The sequence below is a fragment of the Canis aureus genome, chromosome 20 (genome assembly GCF_053574225.1).
Source record: "Canis aureus isolate CA01 chromosome 20, VMU_Caureus_v.1.0, whole genome shotgun sequence".
Classification (NCBI taxonomy): Eukaryota; Metazoa; Chordata; class Mammalia; order Carnivora; family Canidae; genus Canis; species Canis aureus.
The window spans coordinates 10,516,163-10,529,202 of NC_135630.1; the positions used below are offsets into that span (position 1 = coordinate 10,516,163).

The 13,040-nt window shown below is 33.7% G+C and overlaps 1 long non-coding RNA gene across 1 annotated transcript in view; it reads left to right on the forward strand.

Moving 5' to 3' along the window:
- LOC144291891 (uncharacterized) overlaps positions 1 to 5,530 on the forward strand; it is a 31,048-nt gene extending 25,518 nt beyond the window's left edge. Inside the window, exon 6 of the long non-coding RNA XR_013359449.1 lies at positions 5,402 to 5,530. This is a non-coding gene — a long non-coding RNA (uncharacterized LOC144291891). The remainder of the gene's footprint in view (positions 1 to 5,401) is intronic.
- The last annotated feature ends 7,510 nt before the right edge of the window (positions 5,531 to 13,040 follow it).

The following is a 13,040-nucleotide window of genomic DNA, read 5'->3' on the forward strand; positions in this document are numbered from 1 at the left end:
CATTAAAATAAAAGTGAGTTTATTTTTACCCCAAGCTAGTAAAATTATTCATTTTCTTTACATATCTGTATGAATCACAGGAAGAGCAAAAATCATCTTGTAAACCAAAATAACTAATTCTTTTGTTAAAATATTGATTGATTGATTAATTGATTGATTGATTTTGGAGAGAGAGTAAGTGGGCAGACGGGCAGAGGGAGAGACTCTCAAGCCGAATCCCCACTGAGGGGTGGACCCTATCCTGAAATCATGACCTCACGGGAAACCAAGGGTTGGACACTCAACCAACTGAGCAACCAGGCACCTGGAACTAGTCCTTTTTTATACTATCCCTGTTTACAAAATGTTTGTATTGCTGATTTTTTATTTTTTTATTTTTTTAATTTTTATTTTTGCATAGAGACTTCGGTGTGTTTTCCTAATATCTCATAGTCACTGTTGACAACAAAGGTATTGTGGCTCTTCAGAATCTTTAGAAAAGGAAAGGGTTTTGTTGGGTGTATGTCCCTAGCTGTGTGCTGCAGCACAGGGAAAAAATAGTTCGATTATACTGGTAAAATGAAACTGAACTAAATTCCTGTTTCTACTGGCAAGGGGAAGGGAGATCAGAATTCCAATGAAAAGAGTCAAAGAGTGGAAATGTGCTCAAGAAGAGGCTTCAGACTTGGCTCCAAAGAGGTGTAAGGAAAAAGCTGGCAATAAACAAGATCCTACTTTTGTTACCACCTGTTACTGGTTATTTCCCTTTTCTCAGTTTGATGTGTTTTTCTTTTCCTGTCTGTGCCAGTAGAGAGATTTTGTTGTTTTACCTACCTACCATTCTCTCTTCTGTTTAGTACTATCTATCTGATGTTTTCCTTTAGGGAGCCACTGTCCTCTAGTCTCAGGCTATGTGGCCTAGAAGGGATTGAACTGAAAGCCAGTTCCAGGGGTAAACACATGACCTACCTTTGGTCATCCACAGTCACCAGGATTAGTTTAGGGAGTGAATGGGTGACGGGCACTGGGTGTTATTCTGTATGTTAGTAAATTGAACACCAATAAAAAAAAAAAAAAAAAAAAAAAAAGAGAATTAAAAAAAAAAATAAAAAAAAAAAAAAGGAATAGGTCAACTGGCCCAAGACACAGAAGCTGGTTCCAAGACTTAACCTGGAACCAGTATGTATCAGGCCTTGTCTTTCTGCTGAAGTCCTTAATTTAATATTGTGTAAGTCAGGAGCTTTGCAAACTATATGGGGAGGGAGCCCTTCAGAAGAAGCCTATGATGAAGAATCAGAGCCAAGATATAACAGATGTAAAAAACCCACAAATTCCTAGTGATACTGTGTGAGAATTTTAATAATCCAGCTATTCTGGAAGTTAATCCCAAATATTTCAGTACTGGGAGACATTTACTTCCGTTTTATTTAAGGTAGACTAAGTTGTACTTCTGTTACATGTAATCCAAGAATTATGTTAATATTCCATAGAACTGATACAAATAAAGTAAGGTTAAAATATAGAAATTTGTCCCTAGGTAAGCAAAAAAACCAAACCCAAAGAAAAATATCAACGGCACTGAATGGTAGCAAAAAGCAAGGATATTCAGGAGGGAAATCAACACGGATAAAGAGAAGGCATAAGGAGAATTTCTTAATTTTGCAGTTTTTCATCTGAGGGTTTCCAGGTTATGCCCTATAGGGTGGCTAACTCTCTGATAAAAAAAAAAAAAAAAATCCACAATCTTTCTGGTTTCAAGCAATCACAACTATTGGAAAATGAGGGGGGAAAAATCCCAGAAAAAAAATGTAGTAACAAAAAGGGGCCTTAAATTCTGCATAGAAATATGCACACATTTCTGCCTGGCTCTTGAACCATGCATTTGGGGTAGACTTCAAGCAACCTGGGACAAGCGTGAAAGCACTGAATTGACATTTGGCTGCCGTCCAAGATAGAGCTTGCAATTTGATTCCAACCACATTAATTGATTGCTAAAAAAACTACAAAAATCAACCCTCTTCAGGGGAATCTAATAGAATCTAGAAGTTTCACAGCATAATATTCACAATGCCTAGGGGTCAATACAAAATTTGAATTTCAATGGAAATTAAGGTCAAAATTTAAGATTTTTTAATTTACAGGGAGAGATTTTAAATCATCTGTTATAGCTGTGCTCATAAATTAGAAAAAAAAATTGCTTATAATGATTAGAGAAATTAGAAAAATTAGAAGAGAAATATAAAGTGTAAAGGATAGCTCAAAGAAATTAGTATAAGGGAGTAAGAGTAGGATTCCATAAAATGAATGAAGGATATGAGTAAATTAGGGATAGAAAATTCAACATTTCTTATATAGACTGGGAACCTATCTCCTTATTCCCGCAACATTTAATTATGATCAGAATTTTCAGGTGATTACCTAACAAATTCTTCATTGAATACATCATGAGTCCAGCAGCCACTGGATGCAGTAGTCTGCAAACAAATTCTAACTTATTACCTAGGATAAACTTTATAAAGAAATAAAAGAGTAAAATTCACTTAGGACAGAACTTGTCATTTTAATTTTAGTTGTTTTTATATATTAAGTTGATTTAAATCCATTTTAGTGCAAAGTAGAAGATAAAAAAAAGTCCATATTTTAAAGTCCATTAGAGAAACTAATTTTTATTTTTATTTTTATTTTTATTTTTATTTTTATTTTTTTTTTGAGAAACTAATTTTTAAATATCCAAAATATGACAGGACTTAAATGGTAATGGAATTTCTCTCCTACAGCATAGAAAGAACTTTTGCAAAATTCCAGAAAGAAAAAAAAAAACAACAACAAGCAGTTCCATGGGAAAGGCAAAACAACACAGTTCTAAAACACGTGGGCATTAGAACCAAACAGATATAGATTTAAGCTCCAGATCTATTATTTATTAGCTATATAAACTCGGGCACATTCCTTAGCTTTTTTGAACTTCAGATAGCTCATTCCAAAATGAGGATTTTGATATTAGCAGTTTCCTCTTTCCCGTCCTAATGCTTATTATTTTCTCAGGTTACTTTTAGCTACATTAACTTACTGGTGGCAATGTTTATTATTATCTGTCATGATACAGTATAGACAATTATTTGGAAATACTTTACCGGCCAGTGATTTAAAAAATTATCATTTTTTAAAAAGAGGTCAGTTTGAAGATCAAGTAAGGCAAACACGTCTTCATCCCAGAGCACATAGCAAGCCACGTTCCTTGTGATGCTGTCAATAAACCATTGTATTCTTGGTGAAGAGAAATCCACTATATTTTTTGCATTAGTAAGGAGTAAGGCAGTAGTGAATTCGGTTTCAGCACAGGGATTTTCAGATATATTGTTCTTTTTGCCTGTGTTCCATAACTGCTAAAAGGACACAGTTCAGTGTGTATAATTCCTCATAAGATTTACCGGACTTTTACACATTTCTTTTTGTCCTTGACTATCTGCCTTTCTTTTTATCAATGGAATAAAAACAATTTATAAAACATTTATAAATAATCCTATTTCCACTTTCTTCTATAACATGGGCCTGGCTAATTCTACGGGGATTCCCTCCATGCATCTCTCTATTTTGGAATCATTTACAATATTCTTCTTCCCTCTTTGCCAATAACTTCAGAGCACTGCTACTCCTCCATCTGGTATGAGAAATAGAGAGTTTTTCTTTTCGAGAACACTCGTGAATGGAGAAGCCAAAATTCTCATTCCCCCCTCACAACCTGGAATTTTAAAAAAGAAAGAATTAGTAGTCTACTGAAAATATACAAGCCGTTTGAGATTTTCAAAATTCTAGCCATAGCGTTGAGATGAGATTCCTTCAATTATGTATGAATCATCATTTTTGTGGAGGGTAAAGGGAGACAAGCAAAAGAATATAGTACTTTCTCTGGGAAATGACCTAATGGCTGGACAACTCTGCCAGCCTGTCAGTTTCTGCCTTAGAACTTTTCAAGAAAACACAATAGATCATTTATCTCTGCCTTCAGATGGGATGATTGGCTCTTGAGGTCTTCTGTGTAAATTAGAAGCGGTGCTGGCAATGAAATTGTCTTAGTCATTAAAAGGAAAGCAAAGATTGAAATTGACCCAAAGGAATGACTATTTCAATAGATCCCTTGACTCTGTGCTCAGAGGCTAGATGAACTCTAGACAGAGTGGTAGTAAATTTTTATTTTGCCATGACAAGGCAGTGCTTAAAAAGAACATAAAAGCATGCAGCAGCAATTTTTAGAATATTTTTGTGTCCATGGGAAGCCACCTGTCTGTTATATATCAAATCATATGCATGTGATTCACGTATTTTCACACATACACACATATTATGTTACAAATATATGGATATATATTAGCCAAGCGTGACATAATTAGATTGTGTGAGTCACCATTTTTTTATGAGCTTAAGTTATTCAAATGCATTTTCTACTCAATGACAGAGCCAAAAATTATTAAAATAGACATAAGAGAATTAGCTCACAGAATGGAATGAAAGCTATGAACATAAATATAATGATATAATAAGTACAATCATAATTATAAAATTATAATTATGAAAGTATAATTATGAAAGTATAAATGTATAGAAAATTATAATTATAAATATATATATACCATTTTAATGAATTTAGAAATAATTGTTTTACTTTCCTTATTATGAAAGTGACTCATGCTTATTACCAAAACATTCCAATGATACAGAATCTTATAATAGACAAGGTAAAAATCTCCAATAATCTTTTCTACCTGAAGTAAATTAACTGTTAATAATGTGATTCATATCTTTCCTGACTTTTTAAATTATCAAACAAATATACATATTATCATTTTAAAACCAAATGAGATCCTGCTGTAAGTAATGGTTCCCAAAATCTTTTGCGAATCCCAAACTAAACATATACACATGCATGCACATGTACACATACATAAATAACCATTTTTTTTAATTAAGAAGATATTTATATATTGATGTAAAACCTTGATATTTCCTTTATCAGTACATGAGCATCTTCCTAATTTTTTGACAGATTGTACTGTGTTTAGTTTTATGGCAGATATAGAAAGTACTTCATTGATAGTAATGACAAGTTAAGTCATGTATATTTTTATTTTGAGTTGCTGTATATTTAAAGGAAAGCATAACTGAAATTTTGGTATTGTCAAATTACTACCCTAAAAAGATTGTATGACTTCAAAAATGTATAAAATGGCCTACTTCTACATAGCTTCCCAATCATGTGCATGGATCATTTTTCACTTTTGCTAATCAGACAGGTAAGAGATATCTCAAATATATCTTTTATAAATTTATGGATATGTCTCATATTATCATTACAATTGAGAATCTTTTTGTGGTGCGTGGGTTGCTCAGTCAATTAAGCATCCAATTCTTGATTTCGTCTCAGGTCATAATCTCATGGTCGTGAGATCAAGCCCCAGGTCAGGCTCTCTGCTGAGTGTGAAATCTGCTTCAGATTCTCCCTCCCTCTCCCTCTGTCCATCCCCTGCCCCTCCCAACTCCTGCTCTCTTCCTCAAAATAAATAAATAAAAAATCTTAAAAACAAACAAACCCAAGGATCTTTTTATGTACTTCTTTAATGTTATAATTTATTCTGTAAATTTATTTTTACCTATTTTTTCAATATACATTTATTTTAAAAGTGAAACACTGATCGCCTGATTTCCCACATAAAATTTGATTTGATATACATAATGCTGTTTTTCACTGAAAGTGGATGATTAAAAATTTGATATCAGTGAATTCCTTTTTTCATTTGTTAAAAACATTTATTGGGTACTGATCTTATCTTAGAAAGGTATTTAAGTGATGAATATACAAATGTAAATAACTCTAAACGGGAATTAGGGAGGCCTCTCTTGAAAAATTGATTTCTCACCTTACTCAAAGAAGAGTAACTACTAATTCCTGAGTTGCCTAACAGAATCTAAGAGAAACACAATATTTAATTTTGACCTTTTATGATGTTCTGTAGACATTGTTTGCAAAGCTCACACACTATCTGCTGCCCTCTGCCTTCATGGAATTGTATTTTATAACTCATACAAATGAACCTACCTCAGCATCCTTGTCAGGCTCAGATGTTACCTGAGATCAGCCTAGAGGAAGTGTGGTCTCTCTGTAAACTTGGTGGTTGATTCAGACCATAGTACCAGCGCTGCTACAACAAGGGATTATGCCCCCAACAGGAGGTCTGAGTGGTGCCTATTCATGGCTGCAGGGAGCTACCTCTCACCTTTTGTTGGTTGTGTCCTAAAAAAGTGTGATGGTCAGCAAGTTTAAAACAAAGTGGTTAACATCAAAGCAATGTTGGGGAATTGGAGTTAAAGTAGCATTCAATGACAAGGAAGGAGAAACCAAGAACTCTAAGATTGAACATATGATTATCTATACAGGACAACAGGTAGTAGTCTTCTATCCTGGAGGTCAGACTGGGAGATATTGATGATGGTCTCAAGTCAAGCTTATATGGCTGAACCTTACAGAAGACCCAATAGATAGAAAATGGCATGTGATGCTGTTGAGCAGTTTTTAGTATTTAGTTCTAAGTGCAATCTAGGCATAACTAACCTACTGGTAAATAATCCCATTCTAAGCATTGTTTTCCTCTTGCCTTCTAGTTGAAACAAGTTCTCTTTTCATTCTCTTATCCATGGTTTTGGAGCAAAGATGGGAGTAGGAGTAGGGTAGGAAATAAAACAAAAAGCCCAAGCCTGTTCTGTGATATAAGTGAAGCTACCTGTCTCTGGCAGCAGGAGTAAAGGACTCCATAATCAAGCCTTAAACAGTTCTTCATGGTTACAAAAAGGAGAGTGATAGTGCTTTTAATTCTGAACATGCTATCCAAGTACTCTCTCCCCATTGAGTTGATGTCACTGCCACAACATGAACACCAGGACCCAGTGTTATGTTCATAGGTTTAATTATAAAAAAAATACACCAAAACATCTGTGCTCTGCCATTTTACATTATATTAATTTAAGATGACAGCTTCTTTGATGAAACTTTTTTTTTTTTCTGTATTACTTGCATGCTGTGCCTCATGGTGATTATTGTAGACATTATTTCACACAGGGTGGTCCACAGTCATTTAACACCTTATATCACATTGGGATCTCTGCATAAAGACTCATTAATTAAGTGGACAGAAGATAAATGTATCTGTAACAATGGCAAGGAGCCAAGGCTTACTCTTCCCAGGTGCTCAGAGAAGTTACTAGAACCCGATCCATCTTCAGAGAATGACTAACATGGGTTCAAGAGGGGAAGACACTGACGTGAAAGAATGCTGTTTCAAATAATCATTAAAAATGAGATGGATTTACGTATTCAGATGAAATTCTTTTAAATAAATCTCCCCCAAGAGTTACTAAGCAAAAATCTTGGAGTATTTCCAATTTGGGGCTGATACAGCTTCCTGGAGAGTCTAGTAAATGTTTTGAGGAATCCCATTTTAGGGTCATTTTATTATTTCAGGATCTAACAGCAATGAAGGTACTCATAAAATATACTAGAACTGGTATTCATTTGGAGAAAATTAGAGGGCCTTTTATGTCTAGGAAATGAAATTCTTTGAACAAGAAATGTTTTCACTCACATGTTTCTCTTTACTGAGGTCTTTTATATATTTCAAATAGTATGACTTTTTTTTTTTAACTGTCAATGTCTGTGATGTTTTGAATCAATTTTTGTTTGAAGATCAGGACAAAAAAGTTTAGTCCATGATGATTCATTTTCTGTGAATTTTTTTTTCCTAAGATGTCTATCCAAAATAAGGCTTTACCATGACCATAGGGTAACTTTTGTGGTAGTTGGTGAGGTAGTTGGCCAGGAAAAAAAAAAAAAAAAAAAGTGTCTGATTAGAATGTTGGCTGATAAAGTCAGCAAAAATGAACTTTTGAGGATTCCATGGATTTGTGTATATCTTGTAAATATATTCTAAGTCATAAAGCTTACTGGAAAAATTTTTTAGAAAATCAAGTTAGAACAACTAAAAATGTCAAGCTATTTGGAACATTGCATAACTAGGATGAGCACTGTCATGGCACAACATGCACACAGGCATTGGGTAGAATGGGGGAATAAAATTGTTTTGATATTGAAGAATATATTCTTACTCTTTACCTTACATTGGAGTATAAACTAATGTGTTGCTACTTACATGCAACTGGGATCACACATCATTCTTAAATGTTATAAATGAATCAAGTACTAGCAAAAAAAAAGCTATAATTGGAAAATGCCTATTAGTGATGTCCAGATATGTTTTCTTTCACTTCAAATGTTGATTATACAGTATTTGAAATAGGTATGTGTGTTATTATCAAGGGTTGTGTATTATTGTTAGCTTTTTTGTTTCATCTGCACTATGCCTTGGTTACCCACCAGAATAAAAACTAAAGGATTAGCAATTGCATGCCAAATCCCATGTCTTCCTTTGGTATATAAGAATAAAACTTCCCAAATTTTTATAGCTCACCATTTTCAGCATTGACTAATTATATTTTTGGCATATATTTTTACCATTGAGGAAGCGATATATAAAAAAAGCCATAATAATTAAAATTTCTCTTTCCCTCCCCTTTTAAAAGTACAACTTTTTGGAAAAAGAAATCATACATGCCTTTTAAAATATCTCTATTCTTTTGAAAAAAGAATTTCCTTTTTCATGCTGCCAATTATATTCTTATAAGTGCATGATGTTGTATACGTTTTCGATTTATTCCTACCAGAAGAAATGCTCTGGATTAAATTCTTTTTGGCTAATAAAACAGATTGTGAAATCAAAGTAAACTAAGAGATGTTCTTTAGATATTTTTCTCCTTCAGAGCTTAAAAAAGCGGTAATGTCTGCTAAACATTACAGAGAATTCTGAGGATCAATAGGAAGAAGAAGACATTCAAAGTTAAATAAGAACTGGACTTTGGATACAAAGACACAATAGTTCTTTTATACTTTGTCATACGTTAATTTATTTAACTGATATTTGGTGAACTCTCACTAGGTGTCAGGTACTACATAGGCAATAAGTTCTCTAGTAATAAAACCAAGATTATATCTATATTAATAGCTTAGATGAATGAATGATACAATAAATATGTAGTAAACTGCAAAGGTTTTGCATTTTTTGATTGTGGTATTAAATCCTTTCTATGATTTTTTTTTAAAACATTGGATTGTTAGTCAAATGTAAACCTATTGCTTGAGTCATTAACACTTAACAGTAACATTTATTACTATAATTTTCCTGAAGTCACTTTTCATTTAAAGTATGACATATTGTCAGACTTGCAAAATAACAATACTTTTTTTTTAAATAAGAGTTAAGACCTCGGATTAATTTTCCATGAAATTCCTGCCAGAGTGATTTTTAAGTTTGTTTTACTTTTTTAGAATTAAAAGCATATTTTCTCTGGATATCAACCCAGACTAATATATTTAGAAGTATAGTTTCCATTTGGGTTACATAAGCAGCTGATGGATAAAATGTGCCATCCAGGTTTGTTTCTTTGTATATGAACCAGATATCAGAATTATGCATATTTTCAGATCTATTAATCTCTGACCAGAACACAATCTCTCATGATCAATATTTAAAATTCTAATGTGTACAAAGCTCATTGTTACTTTCCCCCAATATTATCTCTTAGCTAATATTTAGATTCTTTTATTATAATAGAAATTCAAATGCTTTGCTTTTGCTCCATTTAACTTCATCCCCTGAACTTTGACCTTACACTGTTTGTGTGTGTGTGTGTGTGTGTGTGTATTTTGTTTTTGTTTAAATATAATCAAGGTAGTCATCAGGAAAATGGAAATCAGAACTATAGTGAGATGTCACCTCACACCTGTCAGAACGTCTAAAAAAAACAAACACACAAGAAACAGCACATGTTGACAAGTAGACTGAGGAAAAGGAACACTTGTTCATAGGAATGCAAACTGATGCAGCCACTGTGGAAAGTAATATGGAGGTTCCTCAAAATTAAAAAATATAACTATGATCCAGCAATCACACTACTGAGTATATACCCAAAGAATACAAAAACACTAATTCAATGGGATACGTGCACTCCTGTGCTAATAGCAGCGTTATTTGCAATTGGCAAGATATGGAAGCCGCCCAAGTGTCCATTAATTGGTGAATGGATAAAAAAGAGGTGGTACTCTGGAAAACAATATGGAGGTCCCTCAAAAAGTTAAAAATAGAACTACTTTATGAACCAACCATTGGACTACTAGGTTTTATTCAAAGGATACCAAAATAGTGATTCAAAAGGGCACATGTACCCCCAATGTTTGTAGCAGCAATGTCCACAATAGCCAAAATATTAGAAACAGCCCAGATATCCATCAAAAGATGAATGGATAAAGAAGATGTATATAAAAAAGATCGATCGATCTATCATCTATCTCTATCTATCTATCTATCTATCTATCTATCTATCTATCTATCTATCTCCTGAATATTACTCAGCCATCAAAAAGCATGAAATCTTGCCATTTGCAATGATATGGTTGGAACTATAGGGTACTAAGCTAAGTAAAATAAGTCAGTCAGAGAAAGACAAATACCATAGGATTTCACTCACATTTGGAATTTGAGAAACAAACTAAATGAATAGTGGGGGGAAAAGAGAGAGAAACCAAATAAGCAGACTTAATTACAGAGAATAAACTGATGGTTACCAGTGGGGAGCGGGGGAGGGGGATGGTTGACGTAGGTGATGGAGATTAAGGAGGGCACTTGTTGGTGATGAGCACCTGGTGATGTATGGAATTTTTGAATCATGATATTGTATACCTGAAACTAATATAATATTGTATGTTAACTAACTAGAATTAAAATAAAAACTTAAAAAAATATAATCAAGGTAGGGACTATTTCTAAAGTAAATTAACTGAATATTTTATCGTTATTGTTGTTAGTGGTACCTCAGATTTTTTCTTGTCTTTTATCTCACATTATCTCTTTAGGTCATCTTGCACTATACCTATCCTTGTTTGAGCTGTAGACTTAATGTTACTGATACACAAATCAGAAATTCCTCTGCAGGGGAGTCTTATTTTTTCAACATCAGCATATATCCCATTGCCAAAATTGAAGTCATTACTTTTCTCTAAATGTAACCTGGGTTTCTTTCAGTATTTCCCATTTTGAGATGTAGCTCAACCACAGTGCCTAATCACAAAGCCAAACGACTAGAACTCATTTCTTAGTAAGGATATCAATTTATAAGTTAGTTGACATAATTAATACAGCCCTCAAACTTCATGCTTAACTCAATGTAATTCATGTCTCACTCTCATCACTGTCATAAAACAGGTATTCCTGGTTAGTAGCCTTCCTGCAATATTGATGCTTTTAAATCTTTCATCTCCAACTTTACCCTTCTGCTCCCCAGGTCACTGTAGAGGACATCTCCATCCAGGAAGGTAACAAGGTAGAAAGCACAGCAATTCACTCTTAAGGGGTCTTTATGTAGCAAGCCTAGAAAAGCAGACATTTTTTTCTGCCATAATTTTATTAAGTAGAATTTTGTGCATGGCTATACTTTACTGCATGGTGACTGGAACATTTAGGCTACCTGTATGTCCAAAAGGAAAATAAAACAAAATGGGTTTTGGTGATTATATAGAAATGTCTACCCCATCATGGAGTCTTCTCCAAAATCTTGCCAGCCCATTTCCAAATGTCTTTATTGATGTTTAGCACCTTCTACTCTCTCTGTCTCTCTCACCACCCCTCCTTACCTCAATCTCTCTCCCTCCTCTGAAAAATTACCATAGGTTCTTAATCTACTTATAAAATTGAATGGTAATAGTGTCAAAATTTGCTTAAAGGAAAGGAAATGAACATTCTTCATCTTCACAATATCTGTTTAGTATCAAAATATAGTTTGGTAGTAGAAACAACACAGTGACACATATGTGAAAATAATAATTATTATTTTTTTTAATATACATCTCCAAACAGATAAAGGCTGTCAAATAGATATTTGAACCTGAAGACTGAGTAATAGCAATCTAGAGCTCTAGGGGAAAGCTGATATATAGCAAGAGGGAAGAGGGATATCAAGGTTTCCAGGACTTCCTGGCTAATTTGAATAATTTTTCAGGCTCTGGGGAATGAAGGTTCTTCCTAGTTTTCTGGCACCTGGCCGAGGGCAATTAGAACAGGTGTATGGTGGCTCCAGTGTGAGAGGTTGATAAGGGAAGTTGTTGGGGTGTGTATCTAATCAGCTCCTCATGAAGAATTAATTGGCCTCTACTCAGGGTTTCAAAACTAGGTTATGAAAATAAGTATATTTAAATATAAATGCCTAGAGAGTCATTGGTAAAAATGTACTTCATTAAATGGAACAAAATTAATATCTAAGAAAAATATTATTTAACATTATTTCTTAGACCTAGTGCTTAGTATTAACATTTGGCTTTGGCCGTGCTGACATCAAGACGAATTTGAACAGTATTACAATGCCTTTGATTAGAAACCTATTTAGGATACAGTGTTATAAACATCAATGTGTTTAGTTTCCAGTAGCCTTTTACAACTCCACAAGTTTTTGAAAATAGTAAATTTTGGATCTGACCTTAAGTTGACTCAAGACCTTTTGTTTTACGTTAGACAATGTCTCCAGATTCTCACCTCCATCATCTGATGGAGGAAACATCATGTGCAAATTTGTTCTTCATATTAGTATCATTCATTTTAGGTTTAAAAAATCTAAAAATATTCATACTAAGTCTCAATTTACCATATATTTTGTAGTAGTGGTCATTAGGAAAGGAAATAGTCACTTTCTGGTCTCACCATCTGTGAAATGTAATGGACATTCAAGAAGAAGGCTAAGAGTTGTTTTATTGAGCATCATGAGTCCCCGTTTTGACTATTTTTCATTCTTAATCATTTGGGATGCTTTGCACAATTCCATCTGCAATACAGAGTTGGCATGATGCTCTTCTTGGAATCAATATGTATTCCTATTATATCTTCCTCATCTTGATAGCAGAGAGAAGAGAA